This window comes from Macaca nemestrina, chromosome 1, assembly GCF_043159975.1.
Source record: "Macaca nemestrina isolate mMacNem1 chromosome 1, mMacNem.hap1, whole genome shotgun sequence".
Lineage (NCBI taxonomy): Eukaryota > Metazoa > Chordata > Mammalia > Primates > Cercopithecidae > Macaca > Macaca nemestrina.
In genome coordinates this window covers 204,573,357-204,592,820 of record NC_092125.1, presented here as the reverse complement: position 1 = coordinate 204,592,820, position 19,464 = coordinate 204,573,357, and the positions used below count along the sequence as shown (strand labels likewise).

Below are 19,464 nucleotides of genomic sequence, written 5' to 3'. Positions count from 1 at the left end.
CTGCTGGACCCCGAGCTGCTGTGCCAGGGAGGAGGGCAGAAGCCTTGAGGCCAGTTCGCTCAGAGGGTCATCTCTCAGGGGTCATCCAGATCACCAGGCTAGTCAGGGCTGAGAGGGAAGAGCACTAGAGCTCCTACTGAGTGCCAGGCACCCCATATAAAATATTACATGTATTCCTCATAGCCCTCCATACTGTAGATACTGTGTTTCCATTTCACAGATGAGAAAACTGAGGCTCAGAGAGGTAAAGAACCTGCCCAAGCCTACAGCATGTCAGCGGCAGGGCTGGATCTGAGCACAGTATTGCCAGGCTTACTGTCTGGCATCATTCCCAGCAGGCATTGCGAAATGGGTATCTAGGTCTCTGCAATGCCCCTGCTGGGCTCTGGGTCTCTGGGCTGTCTCCCAGACCACTACCCATTACAGGAACCCCTTTAGGGGACTGAGAGACTCTGGATCTGATACCAGAGACTGTGAGTGTTTCTTCTCTTAGAAAATTACCCCTTGAAAGTGGGGATTATCTGGCTTCTCTGAGGACTCCCACAAGATCCCAGTGGAGCTGAGACCCACCAAGCAGAGGACTCTGTCCTCTCAGCCTTCCTTCTGTGACGGTCACCTCTGGTCATTCATCACTGTTATTTATGCAGGGAGGGTGGGTGGCTGAGAGAGTGGGCTGTCGATGGGGCTGGTGGCTGGGTTCCAATTGGGTCTCACTGTTTGCCACCCATGGGGCCTAGGGCTAGTCACTCTGCACCTCTGACCTGCTCACCTGCAAAGTGGGGGCATCATGTCCCTGCCTTGTTGGGGATGTGGGGAGATTCAGTGGGATAATAGCGTTGTAAACGGCTTTGCTCATCACCCGCACGTGACAAATGCCTGCTCATGGGATTACCAACTGTCTAATGCACCAAATGCCTTCCAACCTTGTATAGAGAAGAAGCCCCTCCCAGGCTCCCCATGGACACTCAGAGAAAGGAAACCCCTCACAGTAGTGACGGGGCAAGCTCAGTGGGAAAGTGGGGCACCGTATCCCCTGGGCCCTGTCTGCTGCTAGTCACTGGGGTGGGGCCTTCAGGGTCTCAGGTTTATCCTCAGCACAGCCCTGTGACATGGGTGTCACCAGCCCTGTCTTATAGATCAGGAATCAAAGGCTCAGGGAGGATCATACAGCAGGGAGGGATTCATTTGTCACCCAAGGGCTTCTTCCACTGACGACATTCTCAGGGGGCTGCCCGGGAACCAAGAGGTGGAGATAAGTATCTGGTCTGCCATTGGTGGGGCACTTACAGTGCTGAATACTCTGCTACACCCATCCCGTGGTTACTGACCTCTCACAAGCAGCTGATGACAGGTGCTGTTATCACCCCATTTTACAGATGTGGACACTGAGGCTCAAGAGCTTACGTGGCATTCCTAGGGCATGGCCGCTCAGTGTGGGAACCAAGACTTGAACTGTGCATCTGACAGCAGAGTCCACCCTCCTACCCAGCCCTCTAGGCCCCCAGCTACTGTCCCTCTGATCCCTGGAGTCCATGGCCTGGTGGGGGAGCAGCCAGTGCGTACTGTGGCAGGACTTAAACCTGGGTCTGTTTGACCCAGACCTGAGCCCTTAGCCCCAGTGATCCTTGTCTTCAGGAAGCGAGCCCTGGGCAGAGCTGGGCAGCCCCAGAGCCCGAGCCCAAGGCCAAGGCCTATCCTTGGACTGGACTATCCAGTCACTACAGTCCAGTCTCCCTGGCCACCATTCCAGTGGAGTCCTGAACACAGGCTAAGCTCGGGCTGGAGTCCTGTATGAGCGAGGAAAAGCCTCCAAGTCCCCAGTAGAGCGAATGATCCACTCCCTACAGGATTGCTGTGGGAATGACAGGAGATGAAACGTGAGGGCGCCTCCCTCAGCTCACCTGTCAGGTGGATTAATGAGCCGTGTCCTGTAGGACTGTAGTGAGGACCAGATTGGATGCTACACATGGGGGAACCCAGCACAGGGCCTGGAACTCCTACAGGGCTCAAAATAGGTCCCTTTGTACTCCTGCCTTGGCCTGGCTCCCCAGGCCTGGCCTGGACTCCTGAGTCCCTTGCAGCCTTTTCTCTACTTTGCTCCTGGCTCCGAGGTCCCTTGGGTCTCACATCTGCCTGTGAACACCAAGGTCATGTAGAGCGCTGGCCTCCTGGGCTGTCCAGGATGCAGAGGAAATCCACGTGGGGTACAGAGCTGCAGGGTCACGTGGGAAGGATGGTCTCCAGGGCCCTGCATAGTCTGATTTCACATGTCCCTCCACCCCATCCCTGCCCAGCTTCAGGCTGCTCCCTCCCATTTTCAGTTCCCAGGATGTGGAGGAGTCTTTGTCCAACTTCAGACCCTAAGACATTCCTTGCTGCTTCTGCCCTTCACGTCTCCCTACCCCCTGGGCCTTCTCTGGTCTCCCCCCGCTATTTGCACCCCCCATCATAGCACTTAAACATTTTGCGCGATCGCGGGTTTATTCATGGTCTCCCCCACCCTGCTGGGGGCATTTTGCAGGTGGAGACTGTGGCTTGTTCACAGCTGTACCCACAGAAGGCAGCCCAGGGCCTGGCACTCAGTCAGATGAATGAATGAATGAATGAATGAATGGATGGATGGATGCGTGAATGGATGGAAGAATGAAAAAAACTACGATGTTGCCTTCAAGTAAACATTTCATGAATGAGTAAGTGACAAGCATCATTCGTTCAAATATTTAAAGAGTTGCCTTAGGGCAAAGGGAGAAAGGACAAAGTGATCCTGTGTAGCCCCGGAATTGTATTTAGGACAGAATAAATGTCACAGGGGCAGACTTCAGCTGAAGGCTAAGGAAAGGCTTTCTGACAGGGCTCTCTCAATATGGTGGGTGACTTGCGGGGAGTCAGCTCCCCATCACAGGAGGTATGTAAGCAGAGGCCTGGCAGTGAGGTCTAAGAGGTATTTCAGTACTGCACTTGGCAATCTGGAGTCCTGGCATCAGGGGGTTGTGTGGCCCACTTCTGGGATGACGTGGAACATTTGTTGAGTGTCCTTGTTCCCCCGGCCTTTGATGGGGACAGGACACAGAAGGAGAACATCTTACTGGGGACTATAAAGGGCTGGAGGGACTTCATATCTCCATTTGCCTGGCAAGCACCAGACATCTGGTCTCCCAAGACTGCGGACAGCGTAGGGCTGGGACAGAGGCTGTTGCAGGCTTTGGGGTGGGAGGAGAAGGAGGAAGGGGGTACGGAGTGGCCTAGAGGAAGGAGGCAGCTTGGGTGCAGGAGCTGAGCCTGTCCTGGGACATAGAAGTCCTGGGTGCAAGCCCTGGCAACTCTGGCATCACACTGGCTTGTGCCTTTGGGCTCATCACTTCCCTTTCCTGAGTGTGAGCTCCCCTGTCTGTCAAAGGTGAGGCAGACCCCATGCTCCCCAGCACTCAGAAGTACCTATTGATGCTGTGTGTCCTTGGGCAGGTCACTTAATCTCTCTGAGCCTTTGCTTTGCTTCCACATCTAGAAAGTAGAGATAACAGCAGCCACCCCCTCAATCCACAAGGTCATTCTGGAAACCAAGACATATCTGTGAATGGAATGTCCCTTTCTTCTTCTCCCTCCCCCTTCCCCTCTCCCTTCCTCCCTTCCTCCCTTCCTCCTTCCCTTCTTCCCTTCCCTCCCCATTCCTCCCTTCCCTCCTCCCCTCCTTCTCCCTTCCTCTCTTCCTTCCTCAATCTTTGTTGTGCACCTACTATGTGCTTTGAAAAGCCTGAACTGAGGCTGAGCGCTGTAACTCACACCTGTAATCCCAGCACTTTGGGAGGACGGGGCAGGTGGATCATCTGAGGTCAGGAGTTCGAGACCAGCCTGGCCAATATGGTGAAACCCCATTTCTACTAAAAATTGGCTGAGCGTGGTGGTGTGTGTCTGTAGTCCCAGCTACTCGGGAGGCTGAGACAGGAGAATCGCTTGAACCTGGGAGACAGAGGTTGCAGTGAGCTGAGATTGTGCCACTGCACTCCAGCCTGGGTGACAGAGCCAGATTCCGCCTCAAAAAAAAAAAAAAAAAAAAAAAAAAAAAGCCTGAACTGTTATTTCCACCCATCGACTGTGTGTGTTTGTATATATTGAGGTGACTCCACTTCACCTCTCTGTGCAGTACGTCCCTCTCGCTCTGTGACCTGCGGGACGGGGATGGAGACTCCTGCTTCAAGTGCAGACACGGCCTCCTGGGAGCCACGTGCTTGGAGCTGTTCAGGGACCGAAGGCCCAGCTCTCATTAAATTCTTCACTCCAACCTGTACTGCAGGAGGCCTCAGGAAAGGCAGGTTTCATGAATGAAACATCAAAATGTTTACCAAGCAGTAAATACCTGACAACAGTCCTGGTTTCCTGGACGAGGCGACAGAGGTGCCCAGTGGACCTGGTTCCTCTGGGTGCTCCCTTGGGACCCTCTGGGCACAGCCTCATGGCTGGTGCCACCCCCTATCCCTGAGCATGGGGACCCGTGGGAACCCTGTATTGAGCACCCCTGTGCGGGGACTCACCGAGCATGGGACAGGGCTGTGGTCACCCCAGGTACAGAGGAGCCACCAGGTCACAGGGGCCAAGCCACAGCCCAGGGCCCTAGCGAAAAGGCAGTAGGTCCAGGAGGGGGTCCAGACAGGCTGGCTTGGAGCCCACCACAGACCTCAGCTCTGCTGATGGACGAGGGTCAGGGAAGTTTCCAGGTGGACAGAGGCAGGAAGGCTAAACTGCCCTCTCAGTCTGGGCACCGAGCAGACCCTTGACATCCCTCATCTCTAGCCTCCCACTTTCCCTGTGAGACGGACATCATGCTGTTCCCCAGCCAAGGAAACCAAGGTTCTGAGGTCACCCAAGGCCACATGGAAGTGGGAGAGGACAAGGACAGGAGGAAGGGTGGCCAGGCCAGGCCAATCTCTTGTGTGTGTTTCTCTGTCGCTCTCTTTCTGCACCCACCTGTTCTCTCTCTCTCTTTCTCTCTCTCTCTCTCTCTGTGCTTCTCTCTCTCTCTCTCAATCTCTCTCTCTCTCTCTCTCTCTCTCTCACACACACACACACACACACACACAAACACACACACACAATCTTCCCCACTGGCTTCTGGCCCCTCTCCTAGCCCCTTCCCACTCCCTGGACGCCTGGCCCTTCTCTGGGCAGCAACCCAGGGGCTGGCCGGGCTCCAGGCGTCTCTTTTGCTCTGGCCCAGACACAGAAGCTGAGCAGGAGCCCCTGAGTGTGGGGAGCAGGGGCAGAGCCAGAACTCAGCGGGAGCGTCCTGGCCTGGACCTGAACCTGCGAGGGAAGGTTTGATTTTCAAAGCTAAGGCATGCTGCATGTTTTACTTTAAGTGTTTTCTTGTTCCTTCTCACTGGCTGGTACCTCCCTCCCTCCCAGGTCACGAAAAGACATTCCATCAAAAGCAAAGAGGTGATTGCACAGTTTTAAGTGTCAAAGCTCTATCAACATGATCACGTTGAATTCTCTGAGGCCAGTAAGGTCAGGTCATTGCTCCCATTTACAACCAAGAAAACCGAGGCTGAGGTGGGAAGCGAATTGCTGGAGGCCACAAGTTCATTCCATTACTAAGTCACCCAGCCCTCTTGTGCTGACCTCCAGCCCTTCCTCTTCCCCACTGTCCCATGACAGCTCTGAAATCAGCTCTGGTTTTTTTTTTTTTTTTTTGTCTTTAAGACAATAATAATCTGTGAAGTAAGTTGGGAAGGTCCTTAGGGGACCAGACAGACACAAGAAAGAAGCTGGTCCTTGCCAGTTGGTCACCTCCTGAATGTGGTGCTGGCCAGTACTGGGCTGAGTGACTCTCTGAGGGGCAAGATGAGGTGTTGATATGTGACTTCCCTGGGCTCAGCCAGAGCTGTCTCCAGCCTCCAGGAGGGTGACCAGACTCCAGAACTTCTTCTTACCCAGAAAGCCCTGGTGCTCCCTTCACTGAGAGCATTCAGTCTCCGTGACTTTCTTCTCAGGGTCATGGGGCCTTCAGGCTGCTCTGGGTCCAGCCCCATCTGATGTAATTCTGCCTGCACACCTGGGGGTGAGCCCAACCCCCGCCTCTCCTTTCTGGGCAGTACTGGGGACTCCTGGAGGCTGGGCTGAGTGTGCTTCACTCTCTGTAGGGAAAGTATCCCTGGGAGGCTCTGGGGACCTCAGCGAAGGGGCTGATGGGGGCCAGTCCTCGCCCTCCTATGGAGCCAACATCGCTTTGAGCTTGCCTCTGGGGTCTTGTGGGACAAAGTCCAGGAAATTGGAGCTAGTAAGGCCGGTCTCATGGGTCATGATCAGGATTCAAGAGCCAGAGTGTCTAGTCCTGTCCAAGCTTGGCTATTATTAGCCCTCTGACCTTCTTTGTGCCTCAATTTCTGCCTCTGTAGAATGGGGATAATCATTGCTTTCTGGTAGGCGTGTTGTGAGCAGTAAATGGATGAATGCGTGTGAATTCCTGAAGGCAGTGCCCGGTGCCTCGATAGTCAGTGTTCAGTGAGTCGCAGCATTGTTGTTATTGTTCTTATTTGGCACCACGTTTCCAGGCACAGTTTGCAGGATGACAGCTCGGGGAAGTAGCTAGAGCTTCTGATTTTCATGTTTAATGCGTCTAAGTTTAGGGCTTGGAGCAGGAGAGGACATCGCCATCTGGAGGCAGAGACTCAGTTCTCTGCATCCAACTGAGATGCCCTGAAATGCTTCCATTGGCAACTGGGGAGCAGGAATGAAGACAGGGCCAGATGGGGCCCCCAGGGATAAGGAAATGAGGTGGAGAGGCATAGACGGGCAGCAGCAGAGGCAGCCGGCCAGAGAGGCTCCCTTTAGCCCCCACATCTTCCTCCCATTGAGTGAGTCGACCTGGGCAGGCCCCAGAAACTGGAACATTGAAAAGAACATTAGTGTCCAGCATGTCCCCCATTTTACAGATGAGGCCCTGAGAGTGGAAGACCCTTGCCCAAGGTTATGCAGCAAATCATTGTCCAGTCTGGGCTGAGGCCCCAGGTTTCCTGACTCCCTGTCCAGTGCCCTTTCTCCTTAGAGAGTCAGGAGAGATGAAACTGAGAGAGGCAGGGCTGACCTCCAGGGCTCCTTAACCTAGGGGTCTCTAAGAGGGGCAAGGCTGACCTCTGGGGCTACTTAGGAGCCATCAACCCAGGGTTCTCTGGGTGGAGCTTGTGACCTGGACCTCATTATCAGGGTGGGTGAATCACTCCTGTCAGTCAGACGAGGATGCTGAGGCCGAGAGAGGGCCAGACTGGCTCAGGTGGCTTGGCATGTAAGCAACAGGCAGAGTCTTAGGTCAAGAGCTCTTATCTCCAAGCACAGCTAGCATCCCTGAGCTGATCCCTTTCATTTAAAATCTCACCTAGAGCTTTGGAGACAAAGCCGATTTTATTACAGCTTTCGTGTCTTGCACAATCCATGCCCACACACCTGTCGTCTTGTAATTATTCTTGTACTTCTCTCTGTCTCGGGGGCCTCGAGACTCCTCCAGGCTTGTGCAGCCTGTCCTCCCACTGCCAGGCTCCCAGGGCTAACCCTCAGTGTGGCATAAAGTGCTGCATTATTTATTTCCTAATAAAAAGACATCTTGGGTGACCCAATGGGAGATTAAAACGGATTTACTATGAGATGATTGACCATAAAACTGCAGGTTAAATCAACATGAGATGAGGTGGGGGAGAGGAAGACAGAAAGTAAAGGACAGGAGCTGCTGGTGACATTAGTCAAGGGGTTTCACAGGTGACCAGGATTACTGTTGCCTTCAGGCTTCCTCCCGGAGAAGGCTGCGGGGGTGGCCTGGACCCAGTTCTCCCACTGTGTGACTCCAGGCGCGTCCCTTCTACTCTCGGAACCTCAGCTTCCCTGTTTATTGAATACAGAGACCGAAGTAGGGGCTTCTGGCTTGGTATAAGTGGAAACAGCATGGTCTTTGACGCCAGATAGCCTGGGGCTTCGGTTCCAGCGTGCTGGGTCCTGGGAGTGGCGTTAGGCAGACCACTTCTCGAAAGTTCCCTTTTCTTTCCCTGGAGATGGCAGTAATAATGGTGATGAAGTGATGATGATGATGATGATGATGATGATGATGATTCTAGTAATAATAATAATAGTGATAGCATAGCTAACATTCATCGAGAGCTTAACTACACTTTAATACACTTAGAAAAACATCACGTGTTCTTAGTCTTTCACATACATAGACTCATATAGCCCTGATAACCACCCTGTGGGTTCTATTGTTATTTCCATCTTGCAGAGGAGGTGGATTTCCCCACAAGGTACGGTAGCACCCCAGAGAGCAGATTGTTGGCAAGCCTGTTTGGCACCACAGTGGGTTTCCCGCTTGCCAACCTCAGCTTGTGGAATCTCAGAAACTTCCTTACCATTCAGTGGCTACAGCCACACCCTCTCCAGTGAGGTCTGAATCATAGCACGGGAGTGGGAGTTCTTTCAAATTTGTTTATCCCTTGAGTACTCTGCCTCAACTCCACATATTGGCTATGTCTGCCTAGCATTCTCTATACTCCTTAGTAATTAATCGCATCATTAGGCAATCATTCTTCTCTCTCTCTCTTTTGTTTTTTTTTTTTAGAGGGGCGTGTCATTCTGTTGCCCAGGCTGGACTGCAGTGGTGCGATCATGGCTCACTGCAGCTTTGAACTCCTGGGCTTGGCAATTCTCCCACCTCAGCCTCCCGAGTAGCTGGGATTACAAGCTTGAGCCACTGCTCCCAGCTCTAGGCAATAATTCTTTATATGAAGCTTTTCCTGATAAAAGTACTGTGTGATCCTGCCTTCTGACTAGATCCCAACTGACACAGAACTGGTACTAAGACTGGTGCTGGGATATAGACTAGCAAAGATGGTATTTATAATTTTTAACTAAACTTTAAAATGATAAAAAATCATTCTTAGCTCATGAGCCATGCAAGAATAAGCTGTGGGTTAGATTAGTTTGCCAGCCCCTGGCTTGGAGAGACTGTCTGATACAGTTTGGATCTGTGTCCTCACCAAATCTCATGTCAAATTGTAATCTCCCGTGTTGGAGGTGGGGGCCTGGTGGGAGGTGATTGGATCATGGGGTCAAAGTTTTCATGAGTGGGCTAGCACCATCCCTTAGGTGCTGTTCTTGTGACAGTGAATGAGTGAGTTATCATGAGATCTGGTTGTTTGAAAGTATGTATCACCTCTCCCCTCTCTCTTCCTTCTGGAGGGTTTAATGGTCTGAAGTATGTTGAGATATCTCCTTCTGGAAGAAAGACAAACCCCTGCACCTTACATTACCTATCATGAAAAAGAGGCACAATGCTTCCTAGGCCTTTTGAATCTTGGAGGCTACATATACCACATTCGAATGTGCAACTTTGATCCAACAACAGGGTCAATCGCCAATTCTAAGTGGAAACCATAGGAAGAGAAGTCTCCGTAGCAATTCTAGGCTGCAGTGCAAACTGTTTTACCCCTTTGGCCTTATGAGATAACAGTTCCAACAACTCTCAAAGCATCTGTGGCCAAAAAGGATGCTGTTTGGAGCCTCTGGCCAGCACCAGTTGGAGAATCAAACTGCAGATTTCCAGGATTTTGTAGCAAATCTATGCCCAGTGCCTGAGGTGGTCTCTCCTGACTCTCTGCTGTGTGGCATTACCCTGCAGGTGTAGGTGCAAAGGGCAGGGCCAGGGTGCTTGTGCTGCTGGGACAGGGCAGCCTACTGATTAGGAGTACCGAGTTTCAGATGGCTGGTGGAGAGTTCGAATTCCAACTCTGTCACTCACTAGCTGTGTGTCCTTATACAAGTTACTTTACCTCTCTGTGCCACGTTTTTCCATCTGTAGAGTAGGGGCTAGGAGCTTCACATTATAGGGCTATTGCAAAGATTGTCCTTGTAGAGCCACACTTTAAGCAGGCTTTGTTCTAGGCGCTCTGTTTAATCAACTCAATATTCCTCAAGGGACATTATGAAGGAGGCACTATTATTATTCTCAATTTTAGATAGGCACACCGGGCACAGAGCTGTTAGGTAACTCCCCCTGGATCCAAAGGTGTGAGTGGAGGAGTTGGTCTTAAAACCCAGTCCAGATAGATCCAGAATCTTTGATCTCAAATACTGGGCTATAAAATACCCATAGGATACTTCGTATGGGGCCTGGACCACCCTAAGCCAGTTTCTTCAAGAATAGTCTGCCAGAATTACCTAGGTTGACGAGGGTATGTTTTGTTTAAAATACAAATTCCCTGGCCCCCCTGCATACTAAGTCAGAATCTCTGGGAGGAGCCTGGGAGCCTGCGTTTTGATCCCCCTCACCCCATGGCGGGTGATTTTTCAGCAAACTAAAGACGGAGAACCAAGGACCAAGAGTGCAATGAAATAGATTATGTTTTCGTCTCATGCATTTCTGGCTAAAAAGCTGAAGCTCTGGGCTCTGGAATAAGCCCTGCTGCAAACAAGCTGCAGTACTGACTTAGATGGGTTACTTGCATTGCCTTGTCTCAGGTTTCCCATCCGTTCTGTGTGGATCTTGGTCCCCACTCCGCCCACCTTGCAGGAGGTGATGACGGATGAATGGAGAGTTTGAGTCCCAGCTTTGTTACTCACTAGCTATGTGTCTTTTTTTTTTTTTTTTTTTGAGATGGAGTCTCCCTCTGTTGCCCAGGCTGGAGTGCAGTGGCACGATCTCGGCTCATTGCAAGCTCCGCCTCCCGGGTTCATGCCATTCTCCTGCCTCATCCTCCAGAGTAGCTGGGACTACAGGCGCCCACCACCAAGCCCAGCTAATTTTTTGTATTTTTTAGTAGAGACGGGGTTTCACCGTGTTAGCCAGGATGGTCTCGATCTCGTGACCTCATGATCTGCCTGCCTCGGCCTCCCAAAGTGCTAGGATTACAGGCGTGAGCCACCGCGCCCGGCCTACTCACTAGCTACGTGTCTTCATGCAGTCACTTTACTTCTCTGTGACACATCCTCATCTGAAGAGTGGGGCTAAGAGCTCTACATTGTAGGGCTGTTGCAAAGCTTGTCATTACAAAGCCACATTTTGTGCAGGTGTTATTGTCAGATGTCCTTGGGTAACAGGGCAGGCACCGGAGTCACTCTGACTGGAGGCTGGAGGCCAGTGCTGCTGTAGCTGATGCCACTGACCATGTCATGTGCCCTCTGAGCCTCAGTTTCCTCGTCCATAAGATGCATATCATAATCCCTACCCTACATTGGTTAGGATGAGATTTAATAAGGCAGCAGATATGAGAATGCAAGGGAACACAAATCCCTGTCCCTCCATAAAATATAATTTATTATGTATTTTATCTGTTCTAGTTTCCAAAACCTCCAGGGACGTCCAACACCCACAGGTAACTCTCATTCCGGAGTTTTGCTGATGCTAAGATTGAATCGGAAAGGGATCTTTCTCTCTCCCTTTTCCCAACTCAATGAGAGCAGGATGAGGAGCTGAAATAACCACCCAGGCGCTGCTGGGATAGAAACCACAGCTGAACAGAAACAGCAGCCTTAGATTTTATTAAGGTTGAGTGGTGTCTGATGAGCTGCAATTAGCCTCATTTTTCACATGTGTGCTGCAATAACCTAAAGGCATAAATTCTGTCCCTCCCCCCTACTTCACCCCTCCCAAGCCTGACCCTGGCCCGAGGCCCTGAGGACCAGCAAGTCAGACGATCTGCCTCCTCCCACATTTTCTGCTCGCTGGGTCGTGGAGGAGGGAGGGACAGAGTTCAGTAGAAGTGCCAGGACTCCAGCTCTGCTCTCTGGGTTTGTTACAAGAGAGATAACCGAGGGTCATCCCAAAGGTTCATCCCAAACTGCCTCAGTTTCCCCAAGGTTGTCTTTGGAAGGGCAAAGAGGGAACAGCTTAGAGATGCGTCGACTGGAAAGGCAGTCTAGGCTTACTGACTGACCAGCTGTCCTCAGAGATGTCCCCATCCCAGCCCTGCCTCCTTTGGCACCTGGATTCATTGGCACAGCCAGAAGGTACCCTCCCTGTACCTCTCCCTCACATAAGCCGGGAGGAGCCTTGGTCAGCCGATTCTGGGCTCTTCGCCTGCGAAGGCCGAGTCTGAGTGGTCACCTGGAGAGGAGGTGGGGGCAGGCTTTGGAGCAGGGCCCCTGAGATCTAACCCTGGGCTGCGCCAGGATTCCAGCACAGGTGAGCCTGGGGGAAGCCAGAGCTCTTGTCTTGAAGCTATGTTTTACCTTCCTCAATGATTTTATTTAAGAAGGCTTGTGGGGGCAGAACGATGAAGGTTATTGGGGTGTTCTGAGCCTTATATCAGGCCTTGGGGTCCACTGGTTGGCATCCTGACTCTACCATGTCCCAGCTGCGTAGCCTTAGTTCTGTAACTTCACCTGTCTGATACTTCTTCTGTCAAATGGGACTGCCAGTGCCCACTGCACAAGGTTGGGGTAGATGCAATGAGATATCTGCCAAGGGTCCGGTAGAGAGCCAGGCCCATGGTGGTCACCGGAGGGTGGCCACCATCACCGGTCGCAGTCGTCATGGCCTGTGGCTGCAGCCACTCCTGGACCGCACCCAGAGTTCTCTGGACAGAAAAAGTGGAGTTTATGTGCAAAGTTTATGTGCAAAGGGGCTGACAGAGAGGCTGTGAAGATGCAAGTAACGTCTGCCTTTCTGGAAAATTCCTGACCTGGGTAACAATCTCAATACTGACCAGTCCTGACATCCCCACGGTGAGGAAAGTGTACCACACCTGTCTGCAGTTACCTGGCTGGGGTGGGGCTGGGGTGGTCGGTCAGGGGAAGAGCCTGGGACTCAGTGGAGGAAAACATGAACCACAGAGCAGCCTTTTAACTCGTGCTGTTTGCTTTGAGATGATTCTGAAAGTAACGCATAAAGAGGAAAGTATCAGTTGCCCGAAATCCCACTCCTTAGAGATGACCATTGTTTATATTATGGCCACTGTGAATATATTTGAAGTTTTATTCTATGCCTATGACTATAAATCAAGTTCCTGTTTGTCTGTTATCTCAGCAGGTGAAAATGGCTCTGTAGGTTTTCATCAAATTTGGAGGCTTCATTTGGATGATCTGACTCGAAAGCAGTGAGGACTCCTCAAAATTCACTGGTGTGGGGCACGGGGCACCACAAAAAATTAACAGCCACCAAGAAGTACAACTGAAACCAGGGACCAGAGAAGCCTGTGAGGCTGGTCTCGACCTGCCATCCATATCAGATGCAATGGATGGAGAGAACAGACGGAAAGATGGAAGCTTCACCTGCCACCTGTCACGTGAGTCACAGAGGCAGGTGCATTGACTTATGATCAAGCGTTTCCTGCCCAGGCAACTCGATGCAAATAGGCAGCAGCAGGGAGATATTTATCCAGGCACAGTTGATGAAGCTCCTGAGCAATGCAGAGGCAGCCACCTGCTGCCAATGTGTGTGCGTGAGTGTGTACATGCCCATGTAAGTACGATTTTTAACTGGGGTCATCCTGCACATACAACTTTAAGTCCTTTACCCCTTCTCCTTTTGTCATAAGTGTTTGCCCCACATTATTCAATGTGGGCAGGAATTGAGGCTTGCCTCCTAGGCACTGGCCACACGTAGGAGGTTGGGAACCTGGTGTCTACTGAGTGCGGCGTCGTCATCAACGACAGTGAGCACATGTCACATGCACTGTATACCAGGCCCTGTCTCAGACGCTTTACATAGGTGTATTAGCCTCGCTCCTATTCTACAGCTGAGGAAACTCAGGCCCAGGGTTTTAAATAGCTTCCCTAGGGCCACACAGCCAGGGAGTAGCAGAGCCAGGATCTGAAGCCAGCTGTCTGGCTGCAGCGCTCCCTATAGACTGCACACCTGCTGCACGTTGGAACCTTTTGATAAACAGCATCCTCTTAGTCTTTACAGACTTACCGCAAAGTAGATGGCAGGTGAAAAACATAAAAATCTTAACATGTCCAGTATTATTATTATTTTTGTGTGCAAATCAAGAGGGAATAGGGAAAGAGTATGTCATAAGAACCCGGGGAAGCAGGTGCTAGGGCTATTATGACCAACTCAGCATGCTGGCTCCTCTGGGTCCAGCTCTCTGTGGCTTCCTCCTGTGAGCCTGAAGCTGGAATTGTCCTTTAAAACCCAACCTGGTGGTTGGGAGGAGAAATCCGCACAGCCTTTGCAGGGTGATTTGACCTCATGCATTAAAAACCTTAAAAACACCTGCACTCTGTGGCCAGAAACTCGTCCCCCTTGATAGGTTTATTCCATGGGAACAAATTAAGAAGGGCACAAATTAGAGCCGGGCGTGGTGGCTAACACCTGTAATCCCAACACTTTGGGAGGCCGAAGCGGCCAGATCACGAGGTCAGGAGATCGAGACCATCCTGGCTAACACGTCTCTACTGAAAAAAAAAAAAATACAAAAAATTAGCCGGGCGTGGTGGCGGGTGCCTGTAGTCCCAGCTACTTGGGAGGCTGAGGGCGGAGAATGGCGTGAATCCAGGAGGTGGAGGTTGCAGTGAGTCAAGATTGTGCCACTGCATTCCAGCCTGGGTGACACAGCGAGACTCCATCTCAAAAAAAAAAAAAAAAAATGGCACAAATTAAGGTGGTCACGCATGGATTTCCTCCCGGTGTGCTTTATAAACACTTAACAGTTTAGACAACAAAGGCCCAACAGACGGGACCATGAACACCTGAGGGCAGAGCTGACCCCTGCCCCACTCTCTGTTCTGCCCTCGCCTAGTGGAGGGTCCAGCACACAGCAGGTCTTCAACTGGAATTGCAGGAGAAGAAACAATGAGATGTGTAAATCTATATATTGTGATGTGGGAAAGACAGGGTTCAAAACAATATATATATATAGCATGGTTCCTTTTTTTTTGTTAATAAAGGAGATAATAGGTATATTGATATGCACAGAAAAAAGCTGCCAAGATATGGCCCCAAATGTGGGTATAACAGTAGCCATCTCTAGACGGTGGTGAGAGAATTTTACTTTCTTTATTCTGTTCTGTAGGGACAAGATTATTTTTACCACTTATAATCAATATTTCTTGGATATTCTAAGCATGTTCATTTAATCCTCATAACAACCCTTTAACATAGGTGCTATTATCGTGTCATTTTACAGAGAAGCAAACTGTGGGCTAAAGAATGCGTGACAGTAATTGGTGGTGCCAGGAGTTGAACCCAGGCAGTAGTCCCTGAGCTGCTCCATTTCCGGGTGCACAAGCTGGGGAGGCAGGTCCTGAGTATTCATCCCTTCCTCCAGGACCCCTCTGACAGCATTGAAAGTTTTATGTCAAGTGGGTGTGGCTGGTGTAACGAGAATGGTAACAGTGGAAGATTTCCATTTTCAGAAAATACCAGGAGAGAGAGAGCCCTGGAGCCCGGTGGGTGGGCTCTGTGCCAGGGGCAGCTTTGGAGAGTCAGGCAGCGGGGACTTGCTTCCCAGCTCAGCCCCAAAGGCTGCTGCCCTCACCACGCCTGTGGAACTGTTGGCTGTTGCTACGTTAGGGGAGATTCTATCCTCTAGACGCTCTTCTTCATCAGAACCTCCTTCATCAGTTCCCTTTACCAACTGCTGCCTCCAGCGCTCACCTAGGCTTACCTGTGGCCAATACCTGGCATGGCAGCTCTTACCTTGGAGGTTCCAGGCCCAGCATCTCCCAGGAGGACTGGCTGTGCCTTAGGGCTGTAGAGAAGGCACCACTGTGGAGGGAATTGTGGGCAGCCCGCGCATCTGTGGGGACCAGTGTGGTGCTCTGCGCCCCATTCGTCAAAGGGTAGACTGAGCATTAAGGACAGGGTCACCCATCCGAGCCTGTGAGTGACAGAGCTGGGTTCTCTACACGTGTCCCCTGGCCACAGTGAAACAACCATAGGAGGTTCTGAGCAGCCAGCTGGGCTCTCCTTGGGCAAATTTCCCTGCAAATGCACTCCTCGGGAGAGCTGCTTCGTCCTGGGCCTGCCACGCTCACTACCATTGTTGTGCTGGGCACAGGTTCTCATAAATTCTCCCAGGAATCTTTGGAGGTGAGGACCATGACCTCCATTGACAGAGGAGGAAACTGAGGCTCAAAGAGAGGCAGTGAGTCCTCCAAGAAGGCACAGCAAGTAGAAAGGGAGCCAGGATTTGACCCTGGGCCTGCTGGATCACAGGGACTGTGTCCTCCCTTGAGCCCTGGCTGGGATGTACTGGGCAGGTGGTCCAGCTGGCATTAGTCATTTGCAGGACAAATAGGGGTGGGGAGAGGAGGGAACTCACATCATCTGAGCACCCACCAGGTCTTCGCTCAGCTGTCACCTCCTCAGGGAAGCCCTGGCGACCTTGTCTATAACGCCATGCCTTGGTATCATTCTTTTGCTCAGCCCTTTCTTGTGTGCCTTCATAGCACACATGTCCCATGTCATAGCCCCTGGCACTGCATGGCTTAGACATCGCCTGTCTGCCTCTACTCTGAGATCCAGGAGGCTCATTTTGCTCAGGGTTGTGTCCCCAGGTTCGTGTCCCCAGGGTCTGAAACCATGCCTGGCTCAGAATAGATGCTCAATGAATTTGAATGAATAAAGAACCAGAAACATTCCTCGCCATTTCTCCTTGGATCCTCTCATCAACCCTGCCATGTAATCCCCATGTTACAGATGAGGAAGGAGAGACCAGGGAAGTAACCTGACTTGCCCAAGGCTACCATTTGCATTGTGTGCTGGAGCCAGGATTCAAACTCCCAAACCAGGGCTCCTTCCCCTCCATCTGGAAATCAGGACTACCACGTGAGGGGATACCCTGGGCAGGAGGGCAGAATGGAGTATCTGGGGCTGGCAGGACTCCTGAGAGCCCAGTCGTGGGCAGAAGCAGGAACTCCAGAGCCGCTTCCCAGACTGCTTAGAAGTCCCTCCTGCCCTAGTGTTTTCAAAATAGAAGGTCCCTTGGCAGCACTGTTCAAAGGGGATGGAGGAGTTCAAAGCAAACAGATCCTGGACTGCAGAGTCCAGAGCTCTGTTTGCAAAGACACTGCACGCCTTGGGGACTCAGTCAGAGGGAGGGAGTGATCAGCACAGCCAGGGGCCGAGTCAGCCTGCCAAGCAGGGCCAGGCTGAGCTGACAGGAGGGATCAGACTCCTGCAGGGCGGGGATGGAGTTAGGGTTGGAGGACACGGAGGCTGTGGGTGCAGAATGAACAGTAGAGCTGATCTGATGTGGAGCTGGGTTTATCCCCATTCTGCCACCCACTGGGTTTGTGTTGCTGGGTAGGTTGCTTCGTATCTCTAAGCCTCAGTTTCTCTATCTGTAAAATGGGGAATCTTCCTGAGGCTGTCATAAGATGTCAGGGCATGTAGGAGTCGCTCAGTAAATCTGAGTTCCCCTCCCCTCCAGCAGAGGAGAAGTAGGAGGTACGTTCTGTTCAGTTCAAAACAGTACAAGCAGACGTTGGAGGATATGGCTTTGTACGGGTGCACAGGAAGCCAGATGAGTCCTCTTGGACTCAATTTACAGATGGGGAAATTGAGGCTGGCATAATGACTTGCCCAATGGCACAGGGGCAGGGACGCAGGGCAGGATGAGAGGCTAGGCCTCCTGACCTCCTATCCAGGCTCATCCATTCTTCAGAGGCAAGAAAGGCGGAGGGAGCAAAACAACCTACTGTGTGGCCTGGGGTTTCCCTTGCCCTTTCTGAGCCTCAGTTTCCTTATAAGTACCATGGTGGGTACACAAGGGTTTCCCGAAGGCCTGGCTGGCCTGGACAGTCTGAAAGTCTGAAGAGGGTGATGTGCTCAGTGCCCTTGGCCCACTCTCATGCCCAGACCAGTGCCAGCTGAGGGAGATGTCAGGACGGGGAGAAGGTTGGGAGAAGGCTAGAGCCTGAGTCTCCTGTGCAGGTTGACGGCAGCCCTTCACCCCATGTCCTGGCACAGGGCAGGTTGAAGACTCCACAGGGGAGCTAACACGGGCTAACACGGCCCCATCTGTGACGTGGCCTGGCCCCAGACCCTGCTCTCCAGCCTCTTTCTTAGTCTGGGCATTACTTAGACCTAGTACCTCCCTGAATCCCCTAGCACCATCAGCTACGCAGCTGTTCTCAGCTTGGTCACACACTCCGCTTCCCCTCCCTTGGGTGCATTCCTTTGACACTCATTCTCTTCCACCCGATTGTATTCCTGGTCCTTAAACCACCTACTTGGCTGTCCCCTCCCACCTGGAGCTGCAAACCCCTTCTACCACTGACCCCCAGTGGCAGTGAGGAAGGTGACGCCCACTCCCTGAGCGCCGGCCCCGGCCAGAAGAGGACCTCACATTTCTGGTAGGTGATGATGATGATGGTGACCACCAGTCAATGGTCATTCATTCAGTAACTATTGAGCACCTACTATGTGCCAGGCACCTTTTTAGGTGCTAGGGATGCACCAGAGGACAAATAATCACAACAAAGTCCTCACTGACCTGGAGTTTACATTCCTCTGTGTGTGCGTTTACATAGACAACACACAATAAACAAATAAACTGCACGTTTGAAGGGAGTAAGAGAAAGATAAGGAGGATTGGAGGAGCTGGAGGAGCCACTGCAGCTTTAAGAGAGGTGGCTGGGAGGGGCCATACCTAGGGGGCTTTTGAGGGAAGACAGGACGGGGCAGAGGGAGTGCTTTCCACGTGCAGTGGTTGTTCACTGCCACGTGCTGATCGCCGCTGGGTGGTTCGTGCATCTTTGTGCTGGGAATTTTACATACCTGAATTCAGGCTGCCATCACCTCTCATCTCAGGGATGCAGACGCTCCTGTCGGTCCTCTCCACACCCTGTGCTGCTCCCCGCCAACCCATTATCCCCACAGCAGCCAGAGTGAAGATTTGACATGAATCTAATCATGTCACTCTACCGACTAAAGCCGTCCCGTGATTCTCCATTACCCTCAGAACAAAGTCCGAAGTCCTGACAGCTTACTCCTCAGACGCCTCCATTAGCTAGCCCAGACTTGGCCAGGCTCACTGGTCTTCAAAGTACTGAGCTCAGCCTCCTCCAGGAAGTCCTCCTGTCTTCTCCCATCCTTTTGGACTATTCCTACAGGGCCCTGGGCTTCCCCCAACACAGCACTTAATCTTGAGTGGTAACTGCTCATTCCTGCCGGTCGGTGGATCCCAGAGGAAGGGCTGGCATTTGTCCTGTTCATTCTTAGATTCTGAGCACCAAGCACACAGCTGGGCACACAGTAGGAGCACAGTGAATCTCTGCTGACTGCAGAGATGCACGGATGATCAGAGCGACCAGTGAGTGAACAAACACACAGTAAGCTCGTTCATCATCCCTTCCCTAGGGACAGGCGGAAGGTGTCCATGAGGGAGGGGAGAAACTACTCAGCATCCAGAAACTCATTTAATTTCACGATTGTTGAGGTCTTTTTTCTTCCTTGACAACTATGGATTGGGACATAATCTGAAAATCAACCTTTCTCTCTCTCTCCAAGTTCACCCAGGCCCCCTGCTTGGCTCCAGTGAC

The 19,464-nt window shown here is 51.8% G+C and overlaps 1 long non-coding RNA gene across 1 annotated transcript in view; it reads left to right on the top strand.

Moving 5' to 3' along the window:
- Positions 1-13,495, top strand: part of LOC139356887 (uncharacterized) — a 32,736-nt gene extending 19,241 nt beyond the window's left edge. The window contains exon 3 of the long non-coding RNA XR_011609400.1: positions 13,001-13,495. This is a non-coding gene — a long non-coding RNA (uncharacterized lncRNA). The remainder of the gene's footprint in view (positions 1-13,000) is intronic.
- The last annotated feature ends 5,969 nt before the right edge of the window (positions 13,496-19,464 follow it).